At 35.6% G+C, this 17,318-nt stretch overlaps 1 protein-coding gene across 9 annotated transcripts in view; it reads left to right on the plus strand.

Moving 5' to 3' along the window:
* Positions 1 to 17,318, plus strand: part of SRPK1 (SRSF protein kinase 1) — a 78,898-nt gene that overhangs the window by 23,398 nt on the left and 38,182 nt on the right. For 4 of the 9 annotated variants that reach the window (XM_082732359.1, XM_082732363.1, XM_082732362.1 and 1 more), the window contains exon 3: positions 4,694 to 4,743. The exons of the other annotated variants lie outside the window; for them this stretch is intronic. The gene's annotated coding sequence lies outside the window, so the exon portion shown is untranslated. The remainder of the gene's footprint in view (positions 1 to 4,693; positions 4,744 to 17,318) is intronic. 9 annotated transcript variants of the gene reach the window in all.

Genomic DNA, 17,318 nt, shown 5'->3' on the forward strand with positions numbered 1-17,318 from the left:
AGGAGAAACATCAAAGTGTTTTCTTAAAGAACTCAACAAGAAAACATTCCTTTTCATGGAAATCAGTAGATAAAATGAAACCTTTTGTAAAATTGAAGGATAATCATGATTTATTAACAGGGGCCAAAGAAATAAAGTCTGTTCAATTCAGTAAACTTTTGAATACCTATGAAATGTTAGGGAGTATCTAAAACAAAAATGGATAAGACACAGTCCCTGTCCTTGTGAAAATTCAGCCTAGTTTCACATTGGTTGAGAGCAAAGAAAAATTAATATTGTTACACAGATATTCCTAACTGCTGACTAACTCTAGTTAACCAGGTGTCAGAAAAGAAACAGTTCTCATCGGGGCACCTGGATGGCTCAGTCAGTTAAGTGTCAGAGTCTTGAATTCAGCTCAGGTCATGATCTTGGAGTCATGAAATCAAACCCTGAGTTGGGCCTGCGCTGAGTGTAGAGCCTACTTGAGATTCTCTCTCTCTCTCTCTAAAGAAAACACACAAAAAAAGAACACATTTTTCATTATTGAACAAATACCTGCTTTATAAAAGGAAATCTCTTCTTTGGCATTTTGGTGGTTTATGTAAATGGAATTCATAGTGTACAGAAATGGAATTCATAACTACTCCTATACTAGAGTTCTATAAGCCACAAGAAAATCATTTATTAGTTTACAGTTGGACCGTGTCAAGAAAGTGGATTTAGGGGCGCCTGGTGGCTCGGTGGGTTAAAGCCTCTGCCTTCGGCTCAGGTCATGATCTCGGGGTCCTGGGAGGAAGCCCCACATTGGGCTCTCTGCTCAGCAGGGAGCCTGCTTCCCTCTCTCTCTCTTCCTGCCTCTCTGCCTACTTGTGATCTCTCTCTGTCAAATAAATAAATAAAATCTTCAAAAAAAAATAAATGAAGTGGATTTAATGCTTTCCTGTGTATCCCATTTTTTTTTAATGTTTGAAGTTGTTAATCACAGAAACCTAAATATCCAATAAAGTAGAAATAACAGTGTATCTGTGTGGAATATTGTTTTTAAACATAATAATGACTGTAAAATATTGAATAAAATACATATAAAGCATTGAAAACAGCTTGATTCTGTCCTAATCCTTTTTCTCAATTACGAGAAATTTCAAAAATCTAGAAAAGTTGAAAGACTAGCATAGTAAATACTTTGTATATTTATCCATCTAGGTGTATTAGTTTTATATATATATATATATATGTAAATATTTTTATTTTTTGACTGAACTATTTGAAAGTAAGTTGCAAAATCTATGACACCATATCCCTAAATACTTCAGCTTGCTCCTCCTAAGACTACGGATATTCTTTTATGTATTTGTCTTGGCTGTGGTAATGGTATTATGGTTAACAGTAATTCCTTAGGATCATCTCACAGCCAGCTTATAGTCATATTTCCCCAGTTGCCTTTATAAGTGTCTGCTGTTTAAGTCATTAAAACAAGGTTCACATATTTCGGGTGTGCAAGTTTATCTCTTTTCATCTAAAACAGTTCCACTGTCCCCCACCACCCCAGTAACTGATTCCCCCCCCCCCCCCCCAAGAGATCAGGCCAGTTATCTTGGAAAATATCCCACATTCCGGATTTAACTTGTTCCTCTCTCCCTATATTTCCTTAAAACTGGAAGTTCAGACTAAAATATTTTTCAGTTTTCACTTGAACATTTTGATGAGAGTAGTCAGGATGATGGTGTGTACTTCATATTGAATCTTTTTTTGTTTTTTGTTTGTTTTTGTTTTTTATTAACATAAAATGTATTATTTGCTTCAGGGGTACATATCTGTGATTCATCAGTCTTAAACAATTCATAGCACTCACCATAGCACATAACCCTCCCCAATGTCCATCACCCAGCCACCCCATCTTGAATCACTATTTGTAATGAGAAGTTTAACCATATGGCTATTGGAATCTAGTTTTTGAATAATTTTTAAGGTAAAACTTTGTTACAGTGTAAATCCCTTTGATTAATTAGAAAATACTAATACTTATAAATAAATATAACCTGATGGCTTTTTCTGTCCCCCAAATGGGAGAGCAAATTTTGATTTTGTTGCAGGTTTTCTTTTCCAGGACTACTGTTTTCAGTAGTGTGTAAAGAAGAGACAGGAATTAATAAGCTTTATTTCTGGATCAGTGATGCAGTTTTGTCCTGTATTCCCATACAGTTTGGTAAAACACTCAAAATAACTTTTCCTTCATTATGTATATACCCATTACATAAAGCAGTGGTGGAGCTTAATATCCTTGTATTTTGAATTAGACTGAAACAAGCAAACTTGGTCTTTTGCTATCACTAATTTGAAAAGTAGAGATGTGTGAGCTTTTAAGGTTGATGTTTTTGTTGTTTAAAATCTATTGCTTCTTTTAAATCTGATCCTTCTTTGAAGAGGGGAGATCGTAACATGGTCTATGAGTTGAAATTTGTAATGGTATGATAAATTAGCTTTTTTAAAAGAAGACAGTAATGGGATGCCTGGGTGGCTCAGTTGGTTAACCGTTTGCCTTCAGCTCAGGTCATGATCCCAGGGTTCTGGGATTTAATCCGGCATCAGGTTCCTTGCTCACAGGGAGCCTGCTTTTCTCTTTGCCTGCCACTCCCCCTGCTTGTGCTCTCTCTGGCTTTCCTTCTCTGACAAGTAAATAAATAAGATCTTAAAAAAAAAAAAAAGATGACGACGACCATAATGTATACTTTAGAAGTTCATTACACAGAAACATTTTTTTAAATAGTAAACATTTAAAATGGAATGTATTGATTAGGGAGTACAAATAGATAATCTTTTCAGCAATTAAATTTTTTATGTTAAATGAACAAATTGGCAATCAGATTTTACATAAATGGTGATTTTAAACAGCCAGTATACTTACTTAGTCCTCTTTTGTTGGATGTTTAGGTTTCTAGTTTGTTCCATAAGGAATTATGTCTTTCAGTATTAAAAAATAAATATAGAATGGAAGCCTATTGCATAAAAGCTATTCAGTCTTCTGTCCTACACTTTCCCCAGTCGTGGGCCTACTTCCTTAAATCAACCATTTTGACTGTTTCTTCGTAGTTGGTTGTTTTGTTTTATTGAGATAAAATTGACAGTAACATATTCATTTCATATTCTTTTGTTTAATGCCTGTATCCATCATGCTTATTGCTGTTTCTTGATTGATTGGCTTTAGCTATTACCACCAATTTGTGCTTGATTAAAGAAGATTTAATTCACTTGTCCCACCTCTACTCTCCCCTTTCCTACAACAGAGCTGTACAATCTTATACAATCTAAATTTAGACCATTTCACCACCCCTGTACCCTCCCCTACTGAAAACAAACATACAAACAAACAAACTCATTAGCAGTCACCATTATACCCTTACCCCAGATTCTGTAACTAATCTACTTTCTGTCTGTGAATTTGCCTATTGTGGACATTTCATGTAAAGGAAATAATATAATATGTGGTCTTTTGTGGCTGACTTCTTTCACCTAGTATAATGTTTTTAAGGTTCATTCATGTTGTAAGTTACTTCCTTTTTATGGCTGAATAGTATTCCATCATATGGATATCTTTGTAAATGGCATCATTTTCTTAATTTCTCTTTCTGATAGTTCACTAGAATATAGAGAGACAACCAGTTTTTATGTGTTGATTCTGTATTCTGCTACTGAACTGAACTTCTTAGTTCTAACAGTTTTTTGGTGGCATCTGCAAACAGTGACAGTTTCACTTACTCCTTTCCAATTTGGATGGCTTTTTATTTTTTTCTTACCTAATTGCTCTGGCTAAGACATCCAGTAGTCTGTTGAATACAATGTTTGCTGTGGGCTGTGTCATATATGGCCTTTATTATGTTAAGGTATTTTCTCTTTATACCTACTTTGCTGAGAATTTGTATCATAAATGGATGTTAAATTTTGTTAAATCTTTTTCTTTATCAAGGTGATCATAAGACTTTTATCCTTCATTTTGTTAATGTGTATCGTGTTGACTGATTTGTGAATGTTGAACTATCCTTGCATCCCCAGAATAAGTTCTGCTTGATTGTGGGAACAATCCTTTAATGTATTGTTGAATTTGGTTTGCTAATATTTTGTGAGGATTTTGGCATTTATGTTTATTGGGGATAGTAGCCTGTAATTTTCCTTTCTTGTGGTATCCTTGTCTGGTTTTGGTATCAGGGTAAGTCTGGCCTCATAAAATGGATTCACAAGAGTTCCCCCCTCTTCTGTTTTTTTGGAGGAATTTGAGAAGAATTGGTATTGTTCTTTGACTTTTGGTAGAATTTACCTGTGGACCCGTTTGGTTTTTTGTTTGTTGGGAGATTTTTGATTACTGATTCAATCTCCTTACTAGCTATTGTTCTGTTCAGGTTTTCTATTTTCTTCTTGATTCAGGATTGGTAGGTTGTATGTTTCCAGCAATTTATCAGTTTCTTTAGGTTGTCCAGTTTATTAGCATATAGTTGTTCATAGTAGTCTCTTAACTATCTTTTATATTTTTGTAGCACAGTTGTAACATCTTTTTCATTTTTTATTTTATTTCAGTTACCTTTCTTTTTTTCTCAGTCTAGTTAAAGGCTTTTGTCATTGATCTTCTCTATTGTCTTTTTAGTCTATATAATTTCTGCTCTAGTTTTTGTTATTTCCTTCCTTGTACTAACTTTGGGCTTTGTTTTTCTTTTTCTAGTTCCTTGAAGTGTAAAGTTACGTTGTTTGAGACTTTTCTTGTTTCTTAAGGTAGGCATTTATCACTATGATCTTCCCTCTTAGAAGCACTTTTGCTGCATCCCATAAATTTTGGTACATTTCAGTTTTCATTTGTCTAAAGGCATTTTTTATTTCTCTTCAATTTCTTTGATTCATTAGTTGTGCAGTAGCATGTTTAATCTCTATTTTCTAGTTTTCTTGTAATTTATTTCTGGTTTCATACCATTGTGCTCAGAAAAGATGCTTGATATGATTTCAGGCTTTTTAAATTTATTAATATTGTTTTGTGAATATATGATCTATTTTAGGGACGCTTGGGTGGCTCAGTTGGTTAAGCAGCTGCCTTCGGCTCAGGTCATGATCCCAACGTCCTGGGATCAAGTCCCACATCGGGCTCCTTGCTTAGCAGGGAGCCTGCTTCTCCCTCTGCCTCTGCCTGCCATTCTGTCTGCCTGTGCTCGCTCTCTCCCACTCTCTCTCTCTGATAAATAAATAAAATCTTTAAATATATATATATATGTATATATACATATATATATGATCTATTTTAGAGAATGTTGCATGTACACTTGAGAAGAGTGTGTATTTTGTTGCCTTTGGGTGGAATATTCTGTATGTACATGTTAAGTCCATCTGGTCTAATGAGTCTTTTAAGGCCATGGTTACCTGATTGATTTTCTGTCTGAATGATCTGTCCATTGATGTAAGTGGGATATTAAAATTCCCTATTGGCTTTTTTTTTCTCCATTGAAGTCTGTTAATACATTTAGGTACTCCTATGTTAGGTACATAAATATTTACAAATGTTATAGCCCCTTGTTGGATTTAACCCTTTATTTACAATGCCATATTTTCTTTTATTATAGTCTTTGTTTGTAAGTCTGTTTTTTTTTTTTTTTTTTTTCTGGTAAAAGGATACCTACTCCAGCTTTCTTTGGGTTTCCATTTGCATGGAATACCTTTCCATACTTTCACTTTAGTCTCTGTGTGCCCTTATATCTGAAGTGAGTCTTTTGTAGGCCACATATAGATGGGTCTCGTCTTTTTTATCCCTTTAGCCATTCTGTGTCATTTGATTGGAGCATTTCCTCCATTTACATTTAAATTTATTTTTGATAGGTATGTACTTATTGTTAATTGTTTACTGACTCTTTTGCAGTTTCTTTTTTGTCAGTTCTTTTCTTGCTGTCTTCCTTTGTGATTTGATGACTTTATTGAGTGGTATAATTATATATTCCTTTCTCCTTACTTTTTTGTATACACTATAGATTTTTGTTTTGTGGTTACCATGAGGCTTACATGTAACAATTTATATCTAATAATCTATTTTAAGTTACTGAAAGCTTAAGTTTGAGCCCATTCTAAAGCTTAACATTTTTACTCTCCCCCATATTTTGTTTTTGATGTCACATTTTATTGTGTATCCCTTAATCAACATAATCCTAGTTATTTTTTACTGCTTTTGTCTTTTAACCTCCATCTAGCTTTATACGCAATTAATCCTTTTCTTTTGCAATATATTTACCTTTCCAGTGATATACAATCTTTCATATGACTTCTTTTTGCTAATTAGTGCCTTTTCTTTTCAGCTTAAAGAAGTCCCTTTAACATTTCTTGTAAGGCTGGTTTAATGTTGATGAACTGGAAAACTCTATCTTTCCTTCAATACTGAATGATAACTGCTGGGTAGGGTACTCTTGGCTGGAAGTTTTTTTTGTTTTGTTTTTTATTTCAGTACTTTCTGTATATTGTGCTGTTCCTTTTTGGCCTGCAGGGTTTCTGCTGAACAGTCTGCTCATAGTTTTATAAGGTTTCCTTTGCATATAATGAGTTATTTTTCTTCTGCTGTTTTAAATTTTCTCCTTGTCTTCAACTTTATAGATTTTTAGAAAATATATATTTTATTTGAGAGAGAGAGACCATGAAAAAGGGAGCACAAGCTGGGTGAAGAGCAAAGGGAGAAGTAGACTCCCCACTCCCACTCAGCAGGGAGCCTGATATGGGGCTTGATCCCAGGACCTTGGGATCATGACCTGAGCTGAAGACAAATGCTTAACTGACTGAGCCACCCAGCACTCCAAGTTTTGAGATTTTAGTTATGTGGCTTGGTGTGGCTGTCTTTGGATTCATCTTTTTTGGAAATCTTTTGGCTTCCTAAATCTGGATGTCTGTTTCTTCCCCCACGTTAGAGAAGTTTTCACCCATTGTTTCTTCAAACAAGCTATCTGCCTTTTTCTCTCTCTTTCAAACTTCTGGGACTCCTCTAATGCAAATGTTAGTCCATTTGATGTCCCACAAGCCCCTTAGTCTGTCTTCAGTTTTTTTTTTCCTGCTGTCTTTCACTGTCTTAACCTTGATTAAGTTGATTGATCCTTCCTTCTGCTTCATCTAGTCTGCCTGTTGGATCTAGTGTATTTTTCAGGTCAGTTACTGTATTCTTCAGCTCTGGGACTTCTCTTTGGTACTTTTTTAGTATTTCCAGTCTCAAAGTTCTCACTGCATTCATCCATTCCTCTCCCAGGTTGTTGAACATCTGTATGACTGTTGTTTTGAACTTATCTCTGTTATTAAGGTCTATTTTTCTGAGGTTTTATCTTGTTTTTTCGTTTGGAATATATTCCTCTGTTTCATCATTTTGCTTCGTTCTCTCTTGGTCGGTTGGAAACAACCACCTCTCCAAGTCTTGAAGGAGTGGCCTAATGTAGGATATGAACCTTGTTGCTTAACCCTGCCCCAACTCTTTGTTGTCTTTCAAACATTTGTCCAAACAGCCTATTATATTTTTAATAGATCCTAGTAGTTGAGAGTATGCTAAACTATTTTTAATAGCTCCAGTAGTTGAGGGTAACCCTGAGGGCAGGATTTAAGCATCTAGAATCAAGCTCTTTGGAAACCAGACCCTTAGGCAGCAGTTTTTAAGTGTGTGCACATGAATATATTCCTGTGGGACCACACGCATAATAAGTCTCACTGGCAAGACAATTTGACAGTGTCGCCTGGGCAGCAGTTGCAAAAATTAGGCCTCCAGATGAGTGTATAATCTCTTTTCTGGGAGATACTGGCGACCTGGAACATGGCAGAAGAGTTTCAAGAGGCGCCCACAGCTGTGTTCCTTGAGAGCAGTTCCATAGTCTATTAAATGTGTGCCATACCTGAAGCCCACCCCTCAGACTGAAGCTCCTAGACAGCCCACAGGCCTTCACAGAAAGACTGGGGGTTGTGCCTTGATATACAGTCTACACAGTGCCCTGGAGGTAGCTTCCTGCCAGGACTCATCTCTTTGATTGCCACACTGGCCACCAGAACCCAGAGGACAACAGCTGCAAAAACAGGGGCACCAACTGCATGCAAAATTCCCCTCTAGGAGGCCAGTGCTCCAGAGCATGGCAGGAAAGTTCAGTAGTGGTGCCCATCCTCTTGAAGTCTCTGGAAAGGACTAGAGTCAACCCCTAGATTCATGTTTAATTATGTTGATTTTGAAAGTAGAAAATCAGTAATCTATTAATAACTTAGATTACTTTAACTATTATACCTGTAATTATATATACTTTTTTGTTTGGCTTTTGGTGGTTTTCTGGAATTTTTATTATTTTTCCCCTTTGTGTCATTTTCTTTTACCATGTATCTCCAATATCTTGAGTATACTTTCTTGTCTGTGTGTTTTCCCTGAGACCTCCCTCTTAGAGCCCTCCAGCCTCTCACTGTAGAGTAATCTCAGAGTAAATGCATTTTAGGGCTTTTAAAATTATTATTACAGTATAGTTAACATACACAGTGTCAATTAGTTTCAGGTGCACAATATAGTGATTTAGCAATTCCATACATGACCCATTGTTCATCACAAGTGCACTCCTTAGTTGCCATAGGTTTTCTTCACATTTGTTCTCTTGGAACTCTTTTTTTCTGTCATCTCTCCTGGATTCACTGTTTACTTGGATCTCATGTTTTCTTTCTTTAACCTTTTGTTTCCTGTCCTCAAGCAACTTTAGAAAAGGTGAATGATAAATAAGTTCTATATCCTTCTATATTTAAAAGACTGCCCTCAAATCTATTCGAAGCTACATTGGGTAAAACAAAAAAAGTTATTTTCCTCAGAATTTATAAGTCATTGCTTCATTGTCTTTTCGTATGCTGGATTTCTAATGAGACAATTGATGCCAGTGTGATTATTGTTCTTTTAAATCTTTTTTTTTGCCCCCTAGAAGCTGTTAGGACCTTAATACTGGATACTGAAATTTCCCCAATAATATATCTATATGTTGGCAAGAGTAATCCTGTTTAGCACCACAAGGGGCTGTTTTGAGTTAAATGGAGATTCTGTTTAATCCCCAGACATTTCTTGTATTCCTTAATAATATCCTCCCATCCAAACAGAGCTCTCTTATTTTGCCATTCCCGTTATTCAGATGTTGGACCTCTTGAATTGATTGTCTCTAACCTCTTTTTGGTGCATCTATCATCTCCATAGGTGATTCCCGCACCCCCCCCCCCAACATTTAGAAAACTGTTTATATTCCAGAGCTTCTTTCCCATATTACTTACCTTTTAGAGCACTTTATTCCATTTTAAAGTTAATATCACTTAAGATATTAAATCTCTCTATTCATATAAATTATGGTTGACCCTTGAAAAACAAATGGGATGTCAACCCCAACAAAGTGAAAAATCCATGTATGTTTTGAATGCCCAAAAATTCAACTACTAAAAGCTTGCTGAAGCCTCACCTTGCTGGTAACATAGTTCATTAACACATATTTTGTATGTTGTATGTGTTACATACTGTATTCTTTTAACAAAGTAAGATAGAGAAAAGAAAATATTACTAAGAAAATCATAAGGAAGAGAAAGTACATTTTACAGAACTATGCTGTATTTATTATCAAAAAATTTGCATATAACTAGTCCCATGTAGTTCAAACCCATGTTGTTCAATGGTCAAGTGTAGTTTTATTTATTTATTTAAAAAAATTTTTTTAGAGTTATATCTATTTAGTTGAGAAAGAAAGAGAATGAGCAGGGAGGAGGGACAGAGAGAAAGGGAGAGAAGCAGACTCCTGCTGAGCAGGGAGCCCAACATGGGGCTCAACCCCAGGACCTGGAGATCATGACCTGAGCTGAAGGCAGACACTTAACCAACTGAGCCACCCAGGCACGCCCAACTGTAGTTTTAAAAATTGTGATCTTTTTGGGGCATCCAGGTAGCTCAGTTAGTTGGGTGCCTGACTCTTGGTTTCAGCTCAGATCATGATCTCAGAGTTCTAAGATCAAACCCTTTGTTGAGTTCCCAGCTCAGCAGAGTCTGCTTCCCCTTGTTCTCCCTCTGTCCCTCCCTAATCCCAACCCCCTGCTCATGCATTGTGCTCTTGCACGCGCGCTCTCTCTCTCTCTCTCTCTCTGAATGAATGAATGAAAACTTTTTTTTTTTTTTTATGTATTCTTCCTGAATGCACTTCTCTCAGATCAGTTTTCCAATTGTTTATCTTGGTCTCTATCATTAGGGGTTGGAGGCTTTTCTCAAATGTTTGCTAATACTTGGTCAGCTTTTCATTTTTATAAGATGAGCCATTAGAGAACTGACTGAAAGCCTTGTGTCCGAGCAAGGATTTTTCTTTTAAGATGAGTAAGTAGAGAGTCATCCATGGTTCTGGGTACCTGAATCTGGAGAACTTTACTCTGGAGAACCAGCATCCACACTGACAGCTTTTATTATTCCATTTGTGTTCATTTTCTTTAGAGAATAGCCCTACAGGGTAAATGCCAGACTATCTACTTTGCTGTGTTAGGGTGTCAAAGTTATTTTACAAACCTTCAGTTAATCTCTTTATTTGTCCCTCATCTCTTACCTGCATTCCTTCATACCTGTATCTATCATTTAATCAGGTATCACAGGTTGGCTCTCTCCCTCTATCACTATAGCTCACCCTACCTTTGTGTTTCTGGGTTGCCAGGACATTGCTCTTTCTGTCTCCTCCACATGGTTTTAGATTTATAACCTTATTCCTTTATTTAGTTTTGTTGGCTTTGAGCAGGAAGATGATATAAATAGTTGTGCAGTCCATCATCTTAAAGTGTGTCCCTAGTTTTTGGCTATAATAAATGCAGTGATAACCATTATTATGTCCAAGTCTTTGTCCATATATATCTTAATTTCTTTCACAAATTTTTAAAGCTTTTTAATTTTAAAATAGGGGTGCCTGGGTGGCTAAGTCGTTGGGCATCTACCTTTTTGGCTCAGGGCATAGTACCAGGTCCTGGGATGGAGCTTTGCAGCCAGGCAGGGAGCCTGCTTCTCCCTCTTCCACTCCCCCTTCTTGTGTTCCCTTTCTTGCTGTTTCTCCCTCTGTCAAGTAAATAAATAAAACCTTTTTTAAAAAAATAAAAATAAATCTTTTTTTTTTTTTAAGATTTTATTTATTTATTTGTCAGAGAGAGATCACAAGTAGGCAGAGAGGCAGGCAGAGAGAGAGGGGGAAGCAGGCTCCCTGCTCAACAGAGAGCCTGATGCTGGGCCTGAGATCATGACCTGAGCTGAAGGCAGAGGCTTAACCCACTGAACCACCCAGGCGCCCCTAAAAATAATAAATCTTAAAATAATTGCAGGTTTGCAGGAAGTTGCAAAGATAATATAAGGAGGTTCTAGTTTCCCCCAATAGTTGCTTCTTATGCAACTATATCAAAACTAGGAAGTTGACATTGGTATAAAGTGTGTGTTTATCTTAATTTATAGGATAAATATTTAGAAGTGAAATAATTTAAAATTGTTGTGATTATTGCCTAATTATGTTTATGTATGTGTCTTATTTAGAATGCTTCTTGTTATAAGTACCCAAATTCAAACTCACTTAGGCTGTATCCAGAGGGATTAATAGGTAGGGAGTTGTCTGTAAACCCTGGAGTTACATTCAGTGCCCATTTTCCTCCACCATTAGCCGATAAATACCTTTGCTTTATTTTTCTTTATTTTGACTTCATTCTCAGAATTCTCTCCCTACTTGGCAGCAATAAACATTGGACAACTCCTTGGCTCTTAGTGCTTAAGATTTCAGAAATAGAGCTCCCAGCAGCCATCATTTCCCCCTCAAAAGGATCCTAGATCTTGCTTGGATCATGTGTCCACCCCTGTAGAGAGAGAGGGTGGGTAGGGCCATATGATTGCAGCCTTGGCAATTGTAGAGGGTCATTCCCTAAAAGGAAATGATGCTGGATAGAAGATGAAGCAGAGTATGAAAGTGGCAGTCCTATCATTGCACACTTACTAACCTAACAATGAGTTGTATCTTTTTAAAATTTTTATCTATTTTTTAAGTGATGTGAATATTTCATGAGTAACAGTTTTTGTTTCATAATTGGTATATTCATAGTTACAAATTTTTCTCAAGTGAAATTGTCACAGATTTTAACATGTAATATGCCAATTTCTCAATACTTTGAAGTTTTATTTAATTTTTTAAAGATTTTATTTATTTATTTATTTATTTGAGAGAGAGAGAGCAAGCAGGGCAAGGGACAGAGGGAAAACCAGACTCCCTGTTGAGTAGGGAACTCAATGCAGGGCTCAACCTGGGACTCAGGGATCATGACCTGAGCCAGTCAGATGCTTTGCCGACTGAGCCACCCAGGCAGCCCTACTTTGAAATTTTAAATTTCATTTCCTCTTTAAATCAAGAGCTAAGATATTTTTATTATATTTTACGGTATGCCCATTTTGGGGATCTTATTTTTGGATGTTTGGGAAGACCAAATATAAAGTTCACATGTAAGTATATCAGTTTAATATGTAAAGTTATAATATAGTTGGTGCCCATTTGTACTCCTCCTTGATCAAATCCCTATATTGTAGCTCTACTGTAGAATTTGTAGTTACCCTGAATTTGTTCTTTTTTTTCTTGTTTTAATCACTTTTTTCCCTCAGCTTTTTTTGAGATACAATTGACCTATAATATTGCGTAAGTTTAAACTGTACAACGTAGTTACTTGATATATTTATATTGCAATATTATTGCCATTGTAGCATTAGCTAACATCTGTTGTGTCAGGTGATTATCATTTCTTCTAGTGGTGGGGACAATTAAGATCTAGTCTCAGGGGTCACCTGGGTGGCTCGGTGGGTTAAAGCCTCTGCCTTTGGCTCAGGTCGTGATCCCAGGGTCCTGGGATCAAGCCCTGCATCGGCCTCTCTGCTCGGCGGGGAGCCTGCTTCCCCCTCTCTCTCTGCCTGCCTCTCTGCCTACTTGTGAGCTCTCTCTCGCTCTCTCGCTCTCTCGCTCTCTCTGTCAAATAAATAAATTAATTAAATCTTAAAAAAAAAAAAAAAAAAAAAACTAGTCTCAGGGCACCTGGCTGGCTCAGTCCTAGAACATGGGAATCTTGATCTCAGGGCCATGAGTTCAAGCCCCATGCTGGTCTAGTTTACTTTAAAAAAAAAAAAAAAAGCATACTTAAATGTTTTAAATTTTAAAAAAAGATCTTGTCTAGAGGTGCCTGGATGGCTCATTTGGTTAAGCTTCCAACTCTTGATTTTGACTCAGGTCATGATCTCAGGGTCATGGGATGGAGTCCTTTGTCAGGGTCAGCACAGTCTGAGAGTCTCTCCCTCTGCTCCTTGTCCTGCTCATGTGTTCCCTCTCAAATAATAAATGGATAAACCTTTTAAAAAGAAAAAAGATCTAGTCTCAGAAAGTTTAATGTTTGGGGACACCTGGCTGGCTCAGTCAGAGGAACATGGTGCTCTTGATCTCAGGGTGATGAGTTCAAGTCATACATTGGCTGCGGATGTTACATAAATAAACTTTTTTTTTTTTTTTAAGAAAGTTTAATGTGTGTAATACAGTTTTGTTCTCTGTAATCACTCTACTATGTATTAGATCTTTACTAGTTGCAGGTCTTTATTTCCTTATATTGGCCGTTTTGTGTGTGTTTTAAATTTGGTTAAAGTGATATATGTATTCTGCATCTTGCTATTTTCACTTCATCTTGTTTGTGCAATTAATTCATGCTGTTTTATGAGTGTAATTCATTCATTTTGTTGGATATAATATTTTATTATATCAAAATACCATGACTTATCCTTTCTCTTCTTGATGGACATTTAGTTTCCTGCTTAATGTTATTACAGATGGTGCTACTGTAAACATAGTCACGTGTGCTGCTTCTGGGATGTTCATAGCAGTGTGACTCATAATAGTCAGTAATAGTCAAAAAATGGGAACAACTCAAATGCCCATCAGTTGATGAATGGATAAATGAAATGTGATCTATCCATATAATGGAATATTATTCATAAAAAGTAATGAAGTACTGATACATCCCACAACATGGGTAAACCTAGGAAAACATTATGCTGTGTGAAAGAAGTCAGTCATAAAAGACCATATATTGAGTGGTTCCACATGAAATGTCCAAAAAGTCATATTCATAGACACAGAATGTAGATTAGTGGTTTCCAGAGTCTAAGGGAAGAATATAATGGTGAGTTACTGCTAATTGGATTGGTTTTTTTGTGGGAGTGATAAAAATGTTCTAAATTAAGATTGTGGTAATACAAGTCTGTGAATATACTAAAACCACTGAATTATATGCTTTAGATTAGTGATCTTATGGGATGTGAATATATCTCCCTAAAGAAGTTAAAAATAATTTCTAGGTCACTGTTTTTCAAACCAACCTTCTAGTAGGTTATAAACCAAGTTAGTTGGTTAGTAATAGACTTTGTAAAAAAAAAAAAAAGAGAGAGAGAGAGAGAGAAAGTGTATAAGTAAAGTATAGGTAAAAACTCATAAGTAGCATATTCTTTATGGCAATTATAAATATAAATATAATATAAATATGAATTATATAGTATTTGCTCACAAAAGACAGTAGTTTTGGCACTTGGGTTTTATTATTTATTTGGCCGATTAGAGACTGAGGTAACGGATGCTTAGAAATGAGGATTATACCAGAAATGGAATCTAAATTGAAAAGATCCTCAGAAATAAGGGTGAATACACTGACAAATACAGTTTTTATCTGTTTTTACTCCTTCTGTGTCAAACCTTGCTTGGAAATATAAGAGGAACAAAACTGCCAAACTTTTCCACTACTTTCTGCCTTGCTCACTCACAGATTTTTGCCTTGGCTTCATTCTGTACCCTTGTCAAGTACATTCCTATTTCTAACAGTACTTCTGTTTGGATCGAGTTATCTCTTCTGAAATCATGCTGCTATTAAAATTTGATCCATTGTCCATTTCAATTTCTATGAGATTTTGTAGATGTACTGGGTTTAATCTTATATGCTTTGAGAGCTTTAAAGTGCTGGCATAATTTTTTCCTTGTGAACATGAATAGCCGAATTTTGAGACCGGAAGTGTAGGTATTAAGAATTTCAAAGCACAGACTGAAACTATTTTAGAACTCCCCTTTTTTGTTCTAAGAAGAATGGGTTTTAGTTCCTAATATTAATAAGCTGAAATTTCTTTCTGTAGCTTTTCTGTCAATTCTTTACTCTTAACACTCATTGTCAATGGAAATTAAAGTGATTTTGAATTCTTTAATCATATTATCCTCATTATCTACTAGTAACTGTCTCTGTTTCCTCAGAATTTCTCTTTTCTTTCTTTTTTTGTTTCAGTTGTCCGATGTTACATAAGTATGGCATTAGTAAAACATTGGTAGTTTGAGAAAGCCAAGATGATGATACAGGATCAGAAGGAAACTTTAATTAGTATCCTTAAGGTAAAAGATAGTGCCTCATTGAAACTAAGCAGGAGTCTGTAAAAAAGGAACATTCAAGAGCAAAAATGGGGCACCTGGCTGGCTCACTTGGTAGAGCATATGATTCTTACCCTCAGGGTTATGAGTTAAAGCCTGTGTTGAGCATAGAATTTATTTTTTTTTAAAGTGTAAGAAATTTAAAATATGGTAGAAATATAATAGACAACACAAGTTAGATAAATCTAAAAAGTAGAACAGCAACAGAATCTAAGGATAGAAAATGTAAGAAAATTAATGTAGTGAGTCAGAAGGTCCAGTGTCTGAAAAAACATGTTCCCAAGAGAACAGGCAAAATGAAGAAGATTAAATTTACATTGAAATACAGGAAATTTTCTCAGAACTGAATGAATCCTTGTCTTGCAAGTAATTACATAGAAAGTACTTAGCAAGCTGGATTTTGAAAAAGCCATTCAGGAAATTTCAGAACATGGGAATTAAAGAGAAAATCTTTAAAAAACACTGAGGGAGAAAAACAAGCCCTGTTTGGAAGACTCAAGAAATCAGAAGGCAGGGGTGCCTGGGTGGCCTAGTGGGTTAAGCCTCCGCCTTCGGCTCAGGTCATGATCCTCAGGGTTCTGGGAGGGAGCCTGCTTCCCCCTCTCTCTGCCTACTTGTGATCTTTCTCTCTGTCAAATAAATAAATTAAAATCTTTTAAAAAAGAAATAAAAAGAGAAGAAATCTCAAAAAAAAATATAAAAGAAAAAAAGAAATCACAAGGCATTGGTTGGACTTGTCAACAGCAACACTGAAAACTAGAAGGTGACAGAGGATTTACTTTATACCCAGACCAGCAATCATGGGTGAGGATAAAATAATAAGAGAGATCTTAAATTTACCTCCCATGTGCTCATTCTCCAGAAGTTACTAAGAAATGTGCACTATGAAAATGAAGGAGTAAATCACTGTGGACTTGAAGGGACAGGACATCCACCACAGAGAGATGACTGGATATTAAGACATTATATATTTGAAATTAATACTTAAATGTAAATTTAGTATATTTTTTTAAATTACATTTCAGAGTTAAAAAGTAGGATCCCTCCCCGCTTAAGTAATCTTTCTCTATTGTTTTAGAATAACAGGATAGTTTCTTCTGTCCCAACACATGTGAGAGTAGAGACTTGTATTTCAAATTGTGACTTGCAATTCATTATTCAATCTTGAATCCTTTAGGAATTCTACTTAAAGATAAAAAACTCTTCACAAATATATTTGTTTTCAAGAATGTCCAGATCTTTTAAAAATAATTTTTTAATGAATCCCATGATGTTTGTAGAATCCTGATATTTCAGCATTTTTATGTCTGGTTTTCACTATTATATTTCACTGCTTTTCAAAAGTGTCAAATTGTAATTTTATTTGTATAAGGTACAAGTCTGAAATTAGAGACTGTTTTAGAAATTCATTTTAATCTTAAATTCAGGAATATTCATTCAGACTCATATTTCCACATAGGAAAGTGGGCCAGTTCTTTACTAAATAAGTTTCCCAAACACATGTTTTCACTAAAAATGAATGCTTTGAATAGTGTAGTTTATAGCTACTTTTGTATTCCTGGAAGACAAAAAAGTACCCAGAATTGAGGCAGGTTGGAAAGGTCACCAAAAATCTAAATTTGAATCATTAGTTATGCTTGCCAAGGTATTCCCTATGTCTCAGTAGCCCATATAACTGGTTTTGCTATTAAAAATTTTTTTCTGTAAAACTGTGTCTTTTAAAAACAATCTAATGAAACAGAATGATGAAAAGATAAATAAAATATTGAAAAATAGGGATTAAAATTCCTTTTCCTGCAACTACTGAAAGGAATGTTGTGTACCTGCTTATTTTGCATGAAACTTTATAAAGCA

The sequence above is a fragment of the Mustela nivalis genome, assembly GCF_964662115.1.
Source record: "Mustela nivalis genome assembly, chromosome: 5".
NCBI classification, from domain to species: domain Eukaryota; kingdom Metazoa; phylum Chordata; class Mammalia; order Carnivora; family Mustelidae; genus Mustela; species Mustela nivalis.